At 42.2% G+C, this 14,361-nt stretch overlaps 1 protein-coding gene across 1 annotated transcript in view; it reads right to left on the reverse strand.

The window, feature by feature from the left end:
* Positions 1-13,723, reverse strand: part of CEP135 (centrosomal protein 135) — a 375,473-nt gene extending 361,750 nt beyond the window's left edge. Inside the window, exon 1 of the mRNA XM_078678164.1 lies at positions 13,431-13,723. The gene's annotated coding sequence lies outside the window, so the exon portion shown is untranslated. The remainder of the gene's footprint in view (positions 1-13,430) is intronic.
* Between the last annotated feature and the right edge of the window lie 638 nt (positions 13,724-14,361).

Below are 14,361 nucleotides of genomic sequence, written 5' to 3' on the forward strand. Positions count from 1 at the left end.
ACCTGCCAATGGGTCGGCTCTCCAGTCCCTACCCTCACCTGCACAATCACAGGAGCACAATTCTAGGCTGCTCACACCTCATCATTACCACCTCCACCTGAGGTAAGCAGCCATCTCCTGGATACTGAATCACTCTAGCCTGCTACCTTTGTCACTGCCATCAGACACTGGCTTTTGGTGGGATGAATCACTGCTGTGGAATGGCGAGTGATTAAGAAACATAACTGTACTTGACCTGTTGATGAACGGAGTCGCTACTCTGTATGTGAATAACTCCTACGTACTGTTGCTTGAGAAATATTGCCAAATGATGAATCTAACTTCCTGATGGATCTGCTTCACTTGCCGTTGTAGTTAGAGAGAATGTACATCGTCCCCACCATCAGACATGCTGATGTTCACCCTCTCTAAAGGTGGCAAGTGTGCCATGAGGTCCCAGAAACTAACTGATTCTTCCCCAATCTATTTTCTATCTTTGGAGTAGAACAGGCCACCCAAGAAACTGGACTCAATGCTTAGATACTGTAAGAAGAAGGCAACACCACTGCCATTTCACTAGGTTTGATAACAGATCAGTTTGATGCCAAGAGGATCATGCTACTGCAGAACAGAATGGCCTTAGATTAACTCCTGGCAGCCAAAGTAGGGAAACTGTGTGATAATAGATTCTGGATACAGTACATACCTCTCTAAAAATATACGAACAGATAGAGCTTTGAGTTAGTGTGAAGAAATTAATCAGATTCAAATTGGTTTCGAATTTAACTTGAGCATCATCTGGTCTTTGTTGTAAGGGACATTCGGGAATTAGCTAATTAAATGATTATGTGCATCATTTAAGGTGTCATACATTATTAAAGACACTTTGTCAACTTATCTGCTAATTACATTACAAGATGAAGAAGAATGTGTCAATGAAGAATTTAAAATTGACAAGTTTGTTTACATGCTACTGAATTGTTATAGAGATTTCGCCTCTCAGAGAAAGGAAGGTGTCTGAGAAAGTGAATTCATGCTCATAGATGCCTTAATGCTTGTATATATACTAAGGAAAATGCCAGTGAGTTAACGTGTGGTCACATTTTATTAATCATATGCTATTTTGTTTGTGTACCTGCTTGGGGCCCACTAAATCATTAGCCTTATAGCACGCTTACACTCATTTTAAACAAAGTCTGGTTTTGTTATTCCACATTGTACATTGCATTTTTCAGAAGAATCGTTCTACTAAGTGCATCCTCGTTCTGAACTTTGCAGAAATTAGTAAACTCAGCCTTTTACTTGAGAGTCTGTTGCTATCTTACAAGGTCTTCTTGCATTCCTCCCACGAGAAGAGTTTGGCACCTGCTCATTAGAGCCTATCTGTACGTTTCTACTCTATAACAAGCTCTTGCTTTCATTCACTTGCATTGAGTAGCAGTCTATAAATGTACAACCAAGTATGGATCTTAGCAACATACGATCCAAACCATCAAAGGGTGAAGCTCTGCTCTGTTGAAATGGCAACTGCCTTACTTATTTCGAAGGTCTTCCTGCTATTTTTGCATTAAACGCACATTAGACTTCTGTGTGCTATCAAGAGTGCAGTGTTTTCTTTTACAAATGTAAGCTTTGTGTACAGAGCTTTGTATTAAAGACATTGGATGCATATGTTCCAGGAACTGTGCGAAAGAGCATTGAGAGGGAAAAGGAGATGTACAAGTTATGCAAGAATTCTGATATTGGGAATCCCTTTTAGTTCTTTCATGCCTTTCACATGCCGCACTTGGTCCTCCTTCCCTTTTTCCATTCCCATTTTTTTGTCAACCATCAGGTCGAGAATTTGAAGGCAGGTGTCTACAAAGGGCCATCTAATGTTCCTCTCCCTTTCACGTCTCTTTATCAAAGGTCAAAAAGAAGCGTTCTTAAGTACCCAATCCAATTCTCATCTCTCCAGAAAAATAATTTAATTCTGGGAAGAAGCTCCCTTACCATCTATAAGTGAATGTCAGCTTCAAATCATCAGCAGCCCACAACAGAAAGCTTCTGCCTGAAAAATGATATTTCCCAACAGAACAATTCTGATGGTACATTTAGAGTCTCTAATTCACTCTCATAATCAATACACCCACTGCAGCAGGCTTCAAATTACTTGAGATACTCAAGATCGGCTCACTGATACCATTCAACACAGGCCAAAAAATTAATTAACAAACTAGTCTTCAGCATACTTCCCTACTGCAACAAGATTTTGGTTTTCCTTCCCAACTATTCCTATAGACCGCTAGAGAAGGTGCTAAACTTTGCTACCCGGACTTTCACTTTTCACCTTTAAAACCGTATTCCAGTCGGCGAAAAACTCCTTTAGAAATTTGGTTTACTAAAAAAAGTAAGTAAGTTACAAAAGCAGCTTTGCCCTAGAAAAGAAATTCAATGGAGGTCTAATTACAATCCCCAGGATAACAATATATATGCTCAATTTATATTGAATTACAAAAAATTTAAATCATGGACGAAACAAGTAAATATTTTTCCTCAAAAATCTAACAGTCAAAAAACTTGTGCAAAGACCTCTTTCGCATAGTAAAAAGTCTAGCCAACCTACCAGATCCTAATAAAAATTATTGCAGCCAGGCCTTTTGCAACTCCCTGACCAAATTCTTTCAGGGAAAGATTGAAGAAATCTTTAACACTTTCACAACCAACCATTCGCAAAGTGGATCAGTTGACGCAACCAATGACACCTCACGCTGGACACAAAACAAGTCTTAAAGCTAATAAAATTAACTAAGTCTGGCTCGCCATCTGACCATGAATAATTCATCTTGGGTCTGAAATTATAAGTGATCAACTCACTAATATTCTTAATGGAATCATAATGACAGAACGATTCCCACCTTACTGGAAAAGTGTTTCCATTTCTCCTTTATAAAAAAATCCAACCTGGATACAGGAGAACCAAGAAGCTACAGACCCATTGCCAGGTTACCTTTTCCCTCAAACGTACTAGAAAGAGCACTAAACATAGAACTAACATCTTTTATGAACAACAACAAACTTTTGGATCCAACTCAGTTTGGTTTCCGAGCTGCACATAGCACGGAGACTGATTTAGTTGCAACCTCTGAAGAGCTCAGACTGATACTGGATAAAGAAGGGGAGGCTGCCCAGATCTTATTGGATCTGCCGGCAGCCTTTGTATGGTCAATCACGACATCTTAATCAATCGACTTCAGGAGCTTGGGAAAAAAGGTATAGCTCTGAAAATACTTGAATCCTTCTTGCCAGACAGAGTACAAGATGCAACTATGGGATCCTTCTCCTCTAACCAATTTAGGTTGCCATGTGGGGTACCGCAAGGCTCGTTCTTAAAGCACCACCATTTGTAATCTATATGCGACACCGCTGGCAAAATTGATTAAATCTTGTGGTTTTTCAAACCTATCCTACGCTGATGAGACCCTTCTAATTGTTGCGCTATCCAGTAACCCAAGTGAAACAGCAGAGCGCTTTAATAGCTGCATGGCCCACATTAATGAATGTATGAAGACCAACCCTCTACGACTTAATTCTGGGAAGACTGAGGTTGTTCTCCTGGGCAACTACACCTAGTCCTGGTCTCTTAAGTGATGGCTAACTGATCTGGGCACTCTTCCTATCCCTGTCAAAATGGTGAGGAACCTAGGGGTCATCTTCAACGATAGACTGACTTTCAAAGATCACGTAAGCACCGATATCTTCAGTATTCTTCATCCTAAAAATTATCAAAAAGATTTGTCCTTTTATTCCTTCAGAGGACAGTGGTCACCACATTAGCCCCGTCCAAATTGGACTATAAGAATGCCTTGTTTCTTAATATAAAAAAACTATTACAGAAACTATAGATGCTCTAAAATGTGGCGGCACAACTGCTTTTAGGAATCCTCAAGCATCAATCGGGCTACCAAGAACTGGTTAAGCAACATGGCTTCCAACCTGCAAAAAGGAATACGTTTAAATCCCTATGCATAGCAATTAAGGCTTTGCACAATATTGGCCCTGATTTTCTGAAAAACACTTTATTTGATACCTCTCTTCCAGACACCTAAGATTATCTGACCCAAAACTTTTGATTTTCCCTAGGAAAAGAAGAGCTTAGTGGGGTATAAAAAGCTTCATTGCAGGAACAGCCAAGCTTTGGAACTCTCTCTCCCTCAAACTTGGAGACAGACCAAATCTTTTATCCTTTAGAATATCGTTAAAAATGTGGCTCTTCAATAACTTAAATCATGCAAGACAAGATACTAGTTTTGTGTCAAAAGCAGCACCAAGACACCCCAGGGCATTTGAGTGTTATGTAAATTTACAAATCAAATCATTCATCCTACTGTAGCACACGCTGCAACTCTGCCTACCAAAGCGGGTCGGCTACCTCAGTCAAGAATAGGGACGTATACAAATTACTGAAATTCAGTAAACGAATTGGCCTCCAGCTACTTCTCAGGCTACTTATCATGCTATTTATCTACTCGATAGCTTAGATCTGCCATGTGCAACTCTCTGGCAACACCTAGACCATCAGGTGTCCCCTCCAATTTTCAAGCCTTCTGCCTGGAGTGGGTATTTCCTACTCCATGTCATTGTTTCCACCAACTAGCTGCAATACTTCAAAATTGCACTGAAAATACATTGAACAATAAGAATCTCAAGATGGATAGCAATCCACTCGGATGTATGTATATACATTGAATGCTTCTTAAGAGTATTCAGAGTTCATTTGGCTAGTGACCAGTTAGGTTCCTTTATTAAGTTTGTCTTTGTCAACCAAATTAAAACACTGGCACAAATCATCAAGACCTAAAAATAGTATTTGCACCATCTATGTAAACAGCCCAGCATTCCCTGCTTATCTGCTGTCATCAATAGTATGTACAACATTGCACTGCTGATCAATAGGTGTTCTTGCTGTTGCTTACAATTAATAATTCCGGGTCAGACGGTCTACCTATTTATTTCAAGAACAACTTGAGGTCCCTTTCCCTTCTCATACAAAACTTCAGAGGATTTGAGATGTGGGGGCAGAGGCAGATAAGGTAAGAGGACAGTGTCAGGGCCCAAAAATGTGTAATGCCATGGATTTCTCCTTTCTTCCGGAAACGTGCGTGCAGTGGCAGCAAGCAGACTAGATCTAAAGCTAACTTTAGAAGGCACATTAAGCAAAAACCAATTCAAGGCTTGCAAATATTTCTTGTACATGCTGTTCATTTAGCCTCAAAGTCACTGTTCTTCTATGTGTTATTAGTAACTGGACATTATTTGTGAGAAACCCTGAATTGAGGCTGCGGCTGCTACTCTTTCCCAGTGTTTGTGCATCTATTCAGACAGGGGAGAAAGGTGATGGAAAAAAATGAAAAGCTGTTTGTTGCTGCTTTGATATCGACATGGCTCTTGTACATTAAAGCTATACCTTCTAAGACGTTGACCACCATTTTCACTAAGAGAATCAACTTCGAAAATTCAACGAATATTTGCCTTTGGCAATGTAATAACCGCTGTATGCAGAACACAAGCACTTGCAAAGCCAATATGCCTGGTCTTGCCAAAACTGTGCAATGGTATTTTTTTTACCAGTTTATGCCACAGAAATAAAATGCAAAAACAACAGTTGATGGACAGAATGCAGAACAATGTCATACATTCACCCAGTATAGAGATCTGGGCCTAAATCCATCGTTTTTTTGCACACCACACCACCCCAGTTCAGACATGGCCATATGCAAATCAGCCTTGACCCTGTGCCTCATGGGAACAGTCCAGCCCAAACTGCCAAGCCATGTCTTCCCTGGAGCGGAATCAAGCATCCTAGGACCGGTTTCTGGCTATCAGCCGTCATCAGCCGGGATAGCTTGACTCCAGTGGTGTGGAGACATGGCTTGGCAGGTTTGGCTGGACTGTTCCCATGAGGCACAGGGTCAAGGCTGATTTGCATATGGCCATGTCTGAACTGGGGTGGTGTGGAGTGCAAAAAAACGATGGATTTAGGCCCAGATCTCTGTACTGGGGTGAATGTATGACATTGTTCTGCATTCTGTCCATCAACTGTTGTTTTGCATTTGTCACCCTGAGTGGGATGGGTATGCTCAGACGTGAGTCCCATGCTCTCCACACCACTGGAGTCAAGCTATCCTGGCTGAAGACGGCTGATAGCCAGAAACCGGTCCTAGGATGCTTGATTCCGGTCCAGGAAAGACATGGCTTGGCAGGTCGGGCTGGACTGTTCCCATGAGGCACAGGGTCAAGGCTGATTTGCATATGGCCATGTCTGAACAGGGGTGGTGTGGAGTGCAAAAAAACGATGGATTTAGGCCCAGATCTCTGTACTGTGGTGAATGTATGACATTGTTCTGCATTCTGTCCATCAACTGTTGTTTTGCATTTGTCACCCTGAGTGGGATGGGTATGCTCAGACGGCTGATAGCCAGAAACCGGTCCTAGGATGCTTGATTCCGGTCCAGGAAAGACATGGCTTGGAAGGTCGGGCTGGACTGTTCCCATGAGGCACAGGGTGAAGGCTGATTTGCATATGGCCATGTCTGAACTGGGGTGGTGTGGAGTGCAAAAAAACTATGGATTTAGGCCCAGATCTCTGTACTGGGGTGAATGTATGACATTGTTCTGCATTCTGTCCATCAACTGTTGTTTTACAGAAATAAAAGGCAGAACACAAAAAAATGCTTCTTCCAAAATGTGGAGACCACATGTACGCAATAAAAATCTAGAATAAAAAATTAACCAACACATATTTATTCATTTGAAACGTTTTATATAGCGCTGGCTAGACCCGTAGGTATCAGAGCAATTGTAGTAGCATAATGCAGGTGCTTTGACACCCAGTATAGAAACCCTTTTACGTTTTTAATGGGCATCACAGGAAAAATAATGAACTTTGCATCACTGAGTTGACTTATGGGAACATTTGATATTTACAGTGCTACAAAGTGGCAAAATATACTAGAACAAGTGCCACAAACATAGGTTATATGATATATTTGTTTAATTAAAATAATAAAGGTTTCAATTGAAATAACAACGGGTGTGTATGCTACAACACACAAGAACGTTTCTCAGGCCAATAATACAGGTAGAGAAAGACTAGCTTATGAAACTGGGGAGTAAAAGTCAATCCTTAGCCAAACATAATGTCCATGTTTTAGAATGTGTTCACCTGCTTGGGTTGTGACTCAAGGTAGGCGTCCATCAAGGACAGGGACAGATAGAGGGGCTTGCCTGTATGACAAGCACTTCTATCTTCTCAGAGTTTATTTTGAATGTATGTACAACCATTCAGTCAGCTGCAGTTGTTGGACTTGCTTGGAAGTTAAATCTGGACAAAGAATAATTTCAACAAAGCCTAAATTCATAGCTCATACACTTCAGACATTCGGTAGCCAAAGTATGCCTGCCTGCGGTATTAGCCGAGTATGGTTATGCCTAGTGATCGCTGGTCACAGGGGGTTGTTTCAGCCCATGCCCTGTGCCAGTACTCTGCTCGCCGCATCAGTTGGGCAAGGCCTACAACTGCAGCCAGTGGGCACTTGACATGGTCTGCATCCATGTCTGTGGCCAGTGGCCCTGCTCAAAGTACAAATTGGACCCTGGGCATGGCTAGTGGTCCTCCCTCAATCAGACCCAACTTTACTACAAATGTGCAGGCTTTAAGTGGGCCGGGCCTTGCCTGTGCCACTGGAAGTTCTAAAAAGCAGATGCTGATAAGGGTCTCTATCGGGCTCTCCATTTTTGCGAGTGGGGAAAAAAATCTTAACCCTGCAGCAGTACCACCCTTTACTGCCTTTGAGGTAATTTCAAAGAGACTCGTTACAGTTCTTTCACAGTCTCATCATAATTTCAAAGCTGAAGCATTTTTCAATGTTCTATACAACGAAGCCATAGTTTTGTGCCTTTTTGTCTTACACAGCTAACAACCATTGGCAATTCCAATAGCCCTGATTTGTTATAGGTGTAATGTTAGTTGTCGTATTATATATCTGAATGCAATGACAAATTCCAATTGTGCGGCACACTCTGCTAAGCACAGATTTTTAGCTTGGGAGTTTTTAACCCACACCCCTTTGAGAGAGCCCTCTAGTTTTTTATTTCCCACCTAAAGCACAGCAAATGTGTATATTCTTAATCATAGCAAAAGCTAACATAAGTTACCAGTGCCTGAAACGGTGGATCCCTGCAGCCCCCGGTTGTTGTTTTACGCTTGCTTTCCACTCAATCATGCTTCTTCATGGTGAGCTAGCGGAAGCGGTGTAAACTTTATAATCATTCGTAATAATATCTCCATTATATCATAAACATAAACTTTTCTATAATCAAGAGTTTGGGCCCATGAAAACTCTATAACCACTTACAGAAATGAGGTCCTCCGATACATCTTTGGAAGAGCTAATAGGGACCCAGACAGGCCACAAAAAATCATAAAAATATTACTAGACTTGCAGGTCTAGTGACGCAAATAATCTACTTGACCGATTTGTAATGCTCTTGACTCACAGACTGGTTTCAAATGATGTGATCATTGGCAAATAATTGAATTCATTGAGCCGCCATTTTCTTCAGGATCGCATATGAGAGCACCTTCAAATGTGCGAGTTCAGCATGTCTGCTGTACAAAATCTCTTGTTTGATTTAGACCAAACTTTCTTTATATATATATATATATATATATATATATATATATATATATATATATATATATTTATATTACAGATCTAGCCACATATAAGATATAGATGACCCTGGACTTGTCCCTTAGTTCATTAACAGCATTTTCATCAAGGAGGGAGCAGGAATGTTTCTGAAATCATGTTTCAAAACGTATCACTTTTAATATATACATAACTAAAGCATAAAGTGGTAGCACGCTCATTTGTAATCAGCAGATTTTACAATGAAATGGCCGCAAACCTTCTTATGGACATGCAGCTTTACTGATACAACTATATAGTGTATAGAGTTTCTGCAAATGTGTGTACCTTGACAATTAACAAGTAAAGTGTTTTGGTTTATTTCGCTCCTATTTAACTCTTAATTGCTTTTGTTATACATGATATATTTTGAAATATTAGTATTAATAATTTATAGTCTATTTATTTACGTTATGCGTTTGAGAAAAATAACTGACAACTTCAGACAGCTCACTTGACAAAAGCCTCTAACTCAAGTAAGAGATAGAAAAATAAACCTCATTTTCCAAGCAGTAGTTAGTTAAAAGACAAACTGATATTTGACCTCTTTCCTTAAACAGACAGCAAATGTGTCAAGATAAAAACAAGATTGAATGACATCTCTATTGCTCATTCACTTTCTGCATGAACAAACACCAGTTCCTTTCTAGCCTGAGTTTACTCGCCAGATGGGACTAGTAGGTGCTAAAAATAGCTCGAACTGATAAACTTTTACTCGCAATTACCAGTGGGGGACTAGATTTTCCGAGGATTGTCAGATAATAAGAGACGGATGCTATTTCCTTCATGAGGACCTATAATGAAGAAAATGCCTAACAGCAATATCCAAAATATCATGTCAAATAATTCTTCAATAAAGACAAACTCTTTATACTATTCAAGTTACTTTTATCTAAATTATCAATTATGAATGCTCAACACACATGTACATAAGTAATGTAAATTCTGTATTATTTCAATGTTACAGGTAAATCACAATAAGAAAATACAGCTCATGGCAAATATATCATAAAATCAATAACAAGTGTGAGAGGAGAAAGAGAGAGAAAAATAAAATTTCAATTTCAGTATAGAAATACAAAATTTATACGAACCTAAGATCAATGAGCTAATGCACAACGTGTGATAGTCCGAAATAGCTAACCCTTCGCTCGAAAAGGTATAGCTTGAGCAATCTCACCAGCTGATGAAGTGCAAGGCAATCAGGATTGTTCCGTTCAAGGGAAATTCAAAGTTCGGACTGACAACATGTCATGCCCAGAATTTCAAGTATAATAGCCAGCCAGAGAACCATAGAAAATGCAACAGTAAAAGGCTCTCTTCTCATCAAAGCAGCTACTACGTAGTTATTTTCCCACGAAAGTTATTATACCCCAAAACATTCACAATTCCAACCCCAAATATTTCAGTTTCTCAGTTTGACACGATTCTATTGGTTAGGTTCATGAGGTGATCATTCTCCAAGCTAGTTCATCCAGAACTTAACAAATCGGTCCTTTGTTCATCTGGATGATGTCTTTTTGCTTCGGAAGCAGGAAAACCAAATCGAGACCTCTCAATATCCGTATGTTTGCTTCCACATCAGCTTGCAACATAGTCAACACAATTATTCATAGAAAGAAATACTCTATTAGTAGAAAGGAAATTCTAGTGATATGTTACACAACCAAACAAGTAAAATCAGTATTTTATAAATAATGAAGGGCAAAATACATTCTTTTGAGGCCTATGATAGAAAAAGGAAATAACTCTAGTAAATTGTGAGGCCTTCACCAAAAAAAAAATCTTTGTTTTCTAAAGAATAAATCACACTCTCATTAATAATGTTTTAAAAGATAGAAAAACAATCAGAGAAGAGATGGCTCTTCCAGGACAGGGCCATGGCACAGACCTCCCTGTGGAAGATACCGTTTCTTGCTCGCCGACACAGGCCACGTTATCTCCTCCGTTCCCCTATTACTCGGACCACTATGGCGACCTGGGACATGGTGGCGGTCAAACGGGGCCTCACGACCTTCCCGTCCCCACTTACTCCACTCTTTGACAACCCCGCATTCCCACCCGGCACGGATACTCGAGCTTTCTTGCAATGACGTGACACACCGTGCCGATCAGCTGGGCACCTCTTTGATACGGAGGGATTCCTCTCTCTCGCCGACATCTCGCGAGACTATGGAGTGGATAGCCCTCACATGTATCAATATTTCCAAATCCGCCACTGGCTCTTGAGCCCGGACGTTGCCCCCCTGGTGTGCCGGCAAATGACGCCGTTCGAACGCTGGCTAGTGTCCAAAGACTCAGATAAACATCTTATCTCAGACCTCTATTGGATGCTCTCCCCTGCTGCTGACCCTGCTAAAACCGCTGGGCAGCGGCGATGGGAAACGGAATTTGGAAGACCTCTTTCCACGATAGAATGGAACCACATATATTACAGGGCCGCCCACACTACCCGCAACACCAAAGCCAGGGAATCGGCGATAAAATTGGCTATCTACTGGCACCTTACCCCAGCGAGACTCAATCAAGGCAACCCGACCCGTAGCGCGTTGTGTTGGAGAGGATGTGGCAGCCGGGGAACACTGACTCACCTCCTGTGGGACTGTCCCGCCTTGCAAGAGTACTGGAAGGTCGTCCTGGACGATATTGACTCCACGTTCGACACTGAGATCCCGCGTTTCCCAGCATATACACTCCTAGGCCTTCCCAATGCACTTACATTCCCCCTAAGATCAGCTCGCGGCAAACAGATGGGCATCGCCATGCAGGCGGCATCGCAACACATCCTGTCGCTGTGGGGCTCTACTATCCCACCCACCCACACGGGCTGGCTACACAAGCTGTGGTTCACGTTGGGCATGGAACGGATCCAGGCAACACTAACACATACCACTGACGCATTCCGCACCACTTGGCAGCCGCTCCTGATGTTACTCTCCAGGGAATTCCACGAAATCACCTGCCCGAAGTACCTTCGTATCCTACGACTTACAGACTGCATGATGGACAGAACGCAAACAGAGGCACCTTGATATATTTAGGCTACTTGTACCTCACAAGACTTCTATGGAGGACTGGCGTACTGGTGGGGTGGGGGGGGGGGGGGGGGTGTTGAATTGGGGTGTTAGGGGGGGGAGGCGGGTTCTTAAGGCTGGCTTGTTTACCTGTCGCCCCAACTGGGGGCGTCTTTCGACTTCCGGGCACTGCCTTTACGTTTGAGCATGCTTGTCCTGCTCACCTAACGCTTATTAAGAGAAGACGTGTCTGTCTGTCTCGCTTGCCTAAATTGCCTGTTGATTGTCCTTCGCAATGCCATGCCTTTTCTTTTTCTCCTTGTTCTAAAACTCAATAAACATACTTTGAAATTAAAAGATAGAAAAACATAAAAACGATATAAAAACGTTATTTAGATTAAACTTGTAAACATCGTCTGATGTTATTTCAAATAAGAGAATATAAGCAATCACGTTCCTATTATGACACTTCATGATTAAAGAAAACATAAGCAAGAAACATTTTACATCAAGCATTTTCATTATCATATTTTCTAAATTCTACTCGTAAGGTACTTAATACATTTATTACGTTTTTCTCGTGTGTCACGCATCCCAAGCTTTCTGCATGCTTATTACAGCTTTTGATTACTAAATGTGTTGTGTTTTTTCTTGCATATTGCACTTTTTTACGAATCCACCGTGTTAATAATTTTCCACACTGTTAGTTATGTGTATTATAACAAACTTATGAGCAGGCTTGATCAAGCAAGATTATCCTCAAATAATCATGCTCCATCAATGGTACTCCCACATCCAGAAATAAAGAAAGCGGTGACTGGGCAGCAAACCATGCCCATACCAGTCAGCAAACTGACAAGCTGCATAAAACAATATGGACATGGACACTGAAATGCCTACGATTGGAGAGTCCAATATATATCAAGCTGTGCGCATTCACCTTGTCAGCGCATTCCCAACGTATCCTGTTAATTAAGTAATCTGTAATGTATAGTCTAGAGGGGTTTCCTAATACCGATACTACATAGCAGTACGAGCCATGACATTACAAGAACTCCAGAATCCTCGTGCCACAACCCACGCTTGCACATACCAAGCAGCACTCGTGATCACCAAAAAAAGCTTTACAGCAGCTGTCAAAAAGTTCACAGGGAGCTCCGACGCAGCACACACTGGTACCAGTCATCTGCCGGAAGCTGCTGCTCTCAGATGGGGAAGTAAACAAAGGGGGCATTCTCCACAACAGACATGAAACTCCTATGAGATCCCACCCACTACCCACCCATGCTGCATGATACACATCTGCTTGACCCGCAAGATTGTCAGGACTCTGATCGACAAGGACGTTTTACTTTATTACACGTCACGGAAACATATGCTACTACAGCTAATTAAGAGTGTGGGCTGCGATACGTAGGGGGCAGCATCTCTACCTTGTCAGCCTAGGGTAGACCGCACTGACAGCTATAATGCCCCCTCGTGACACTACAAATCACAGATCAGCCAATTGCAGCGTAGCCGGAGGCAATGACAAACCGAAAGTACCTATCTATCTGCACCAGAGGGGGTCCTAACATGGTAGCACGCACCGAATACAGCTGCAGCTCTGGCGCCGGCTAAGAGCGTTAAATACGGAGTCAATTACAAGCACTGGTGTATTGTGCTGTAGCTGCATTTGTGCCTCTCCAGCCAAAGACCTACTTACTGTGCGCAGCGGATCAGGCGGCTTCTCGCGGCCCAGCGCTCCAGCCGATCTCCGTTGCAACTGCTCCCGAGCCACTCGGTGCCGCGGCCTGGAGCATTAGCAGGCCGCTTCTCCTCCCTTCTCGGCTCGCAGAGGACTCCGGCGTTCAGCGGTTTGAAAATGGCGCGGCAGGAAGCCGGGAAACAGAGCCGGGGCAGCGGCAGAGCTTCCACCGCTCCCTGTGTAACCCATAGCAACCCCGTTAGACCAGGCCTGGGGCTGCAGAGCCTGGAGAGCAGCGCCGCCTCCAGGAGACCGAGAGATACACACCCAGCCGCAGTGTACACACCAATTCAGATTGCTTGGTTTAAATACACATTCACAGTGAACCCCCAGGACACATCACGGATGCTAGAAATGGAAAGCAACACCAGGGAGCTCACAAATTTGGAGGCTGCGGCGACAAAAAAGGAACTAGGACTCATGAGAGTCAAAGTTACTGACAGTCACCCATTTAATGCTAAAACACGAGCTCTGCATAGTTGTCAAGTTTGTAGATTGCTTATGTGTGAGTGACTGCCATCTTGGTCTCAGTCAGCGTTCTTATGAGCCACAGTTATAGTGCATAGCTGCCACGTTTTCAGTCTAATATGAGTGACATTTGCCTGTTTTCAGCATGCCTAAATGTGACATTTCAGTGCAATGTGTGTAACACTTTAAGTGACATTTTATCATGAAGAGATTAAGGCAGTTATAAATTTCCAAGACTGCCCTTTATTCTTAAATTCACTTCTCTAAAAGGTGTCGTAAAATTCCAGTTCAAAGGTATAACATTGATAGTGCTTAGATGAAGCACATACCCCCTCACCCACAATATTCTCAGCCTGGAACAGGTAGACTCTGGTGATTGTTGAGCCCTAGTTGACGATGGCTGAGTCGCACTCTGTAGGCC

Source organism: Lissotriton helveticus, chromosome 2_2 (assembly GCF_964261635.1).
Source record: "Lissotriton helveticus chromosome 2_2, aLisHel1.1, whole genome shotgun sequence".
Lineage (NCBI taxonomy): Eukaryota > Metazoa > Chordata > Amphibia > Caudata > Salamandridae > Lissotriton > Lissotriton helveticus.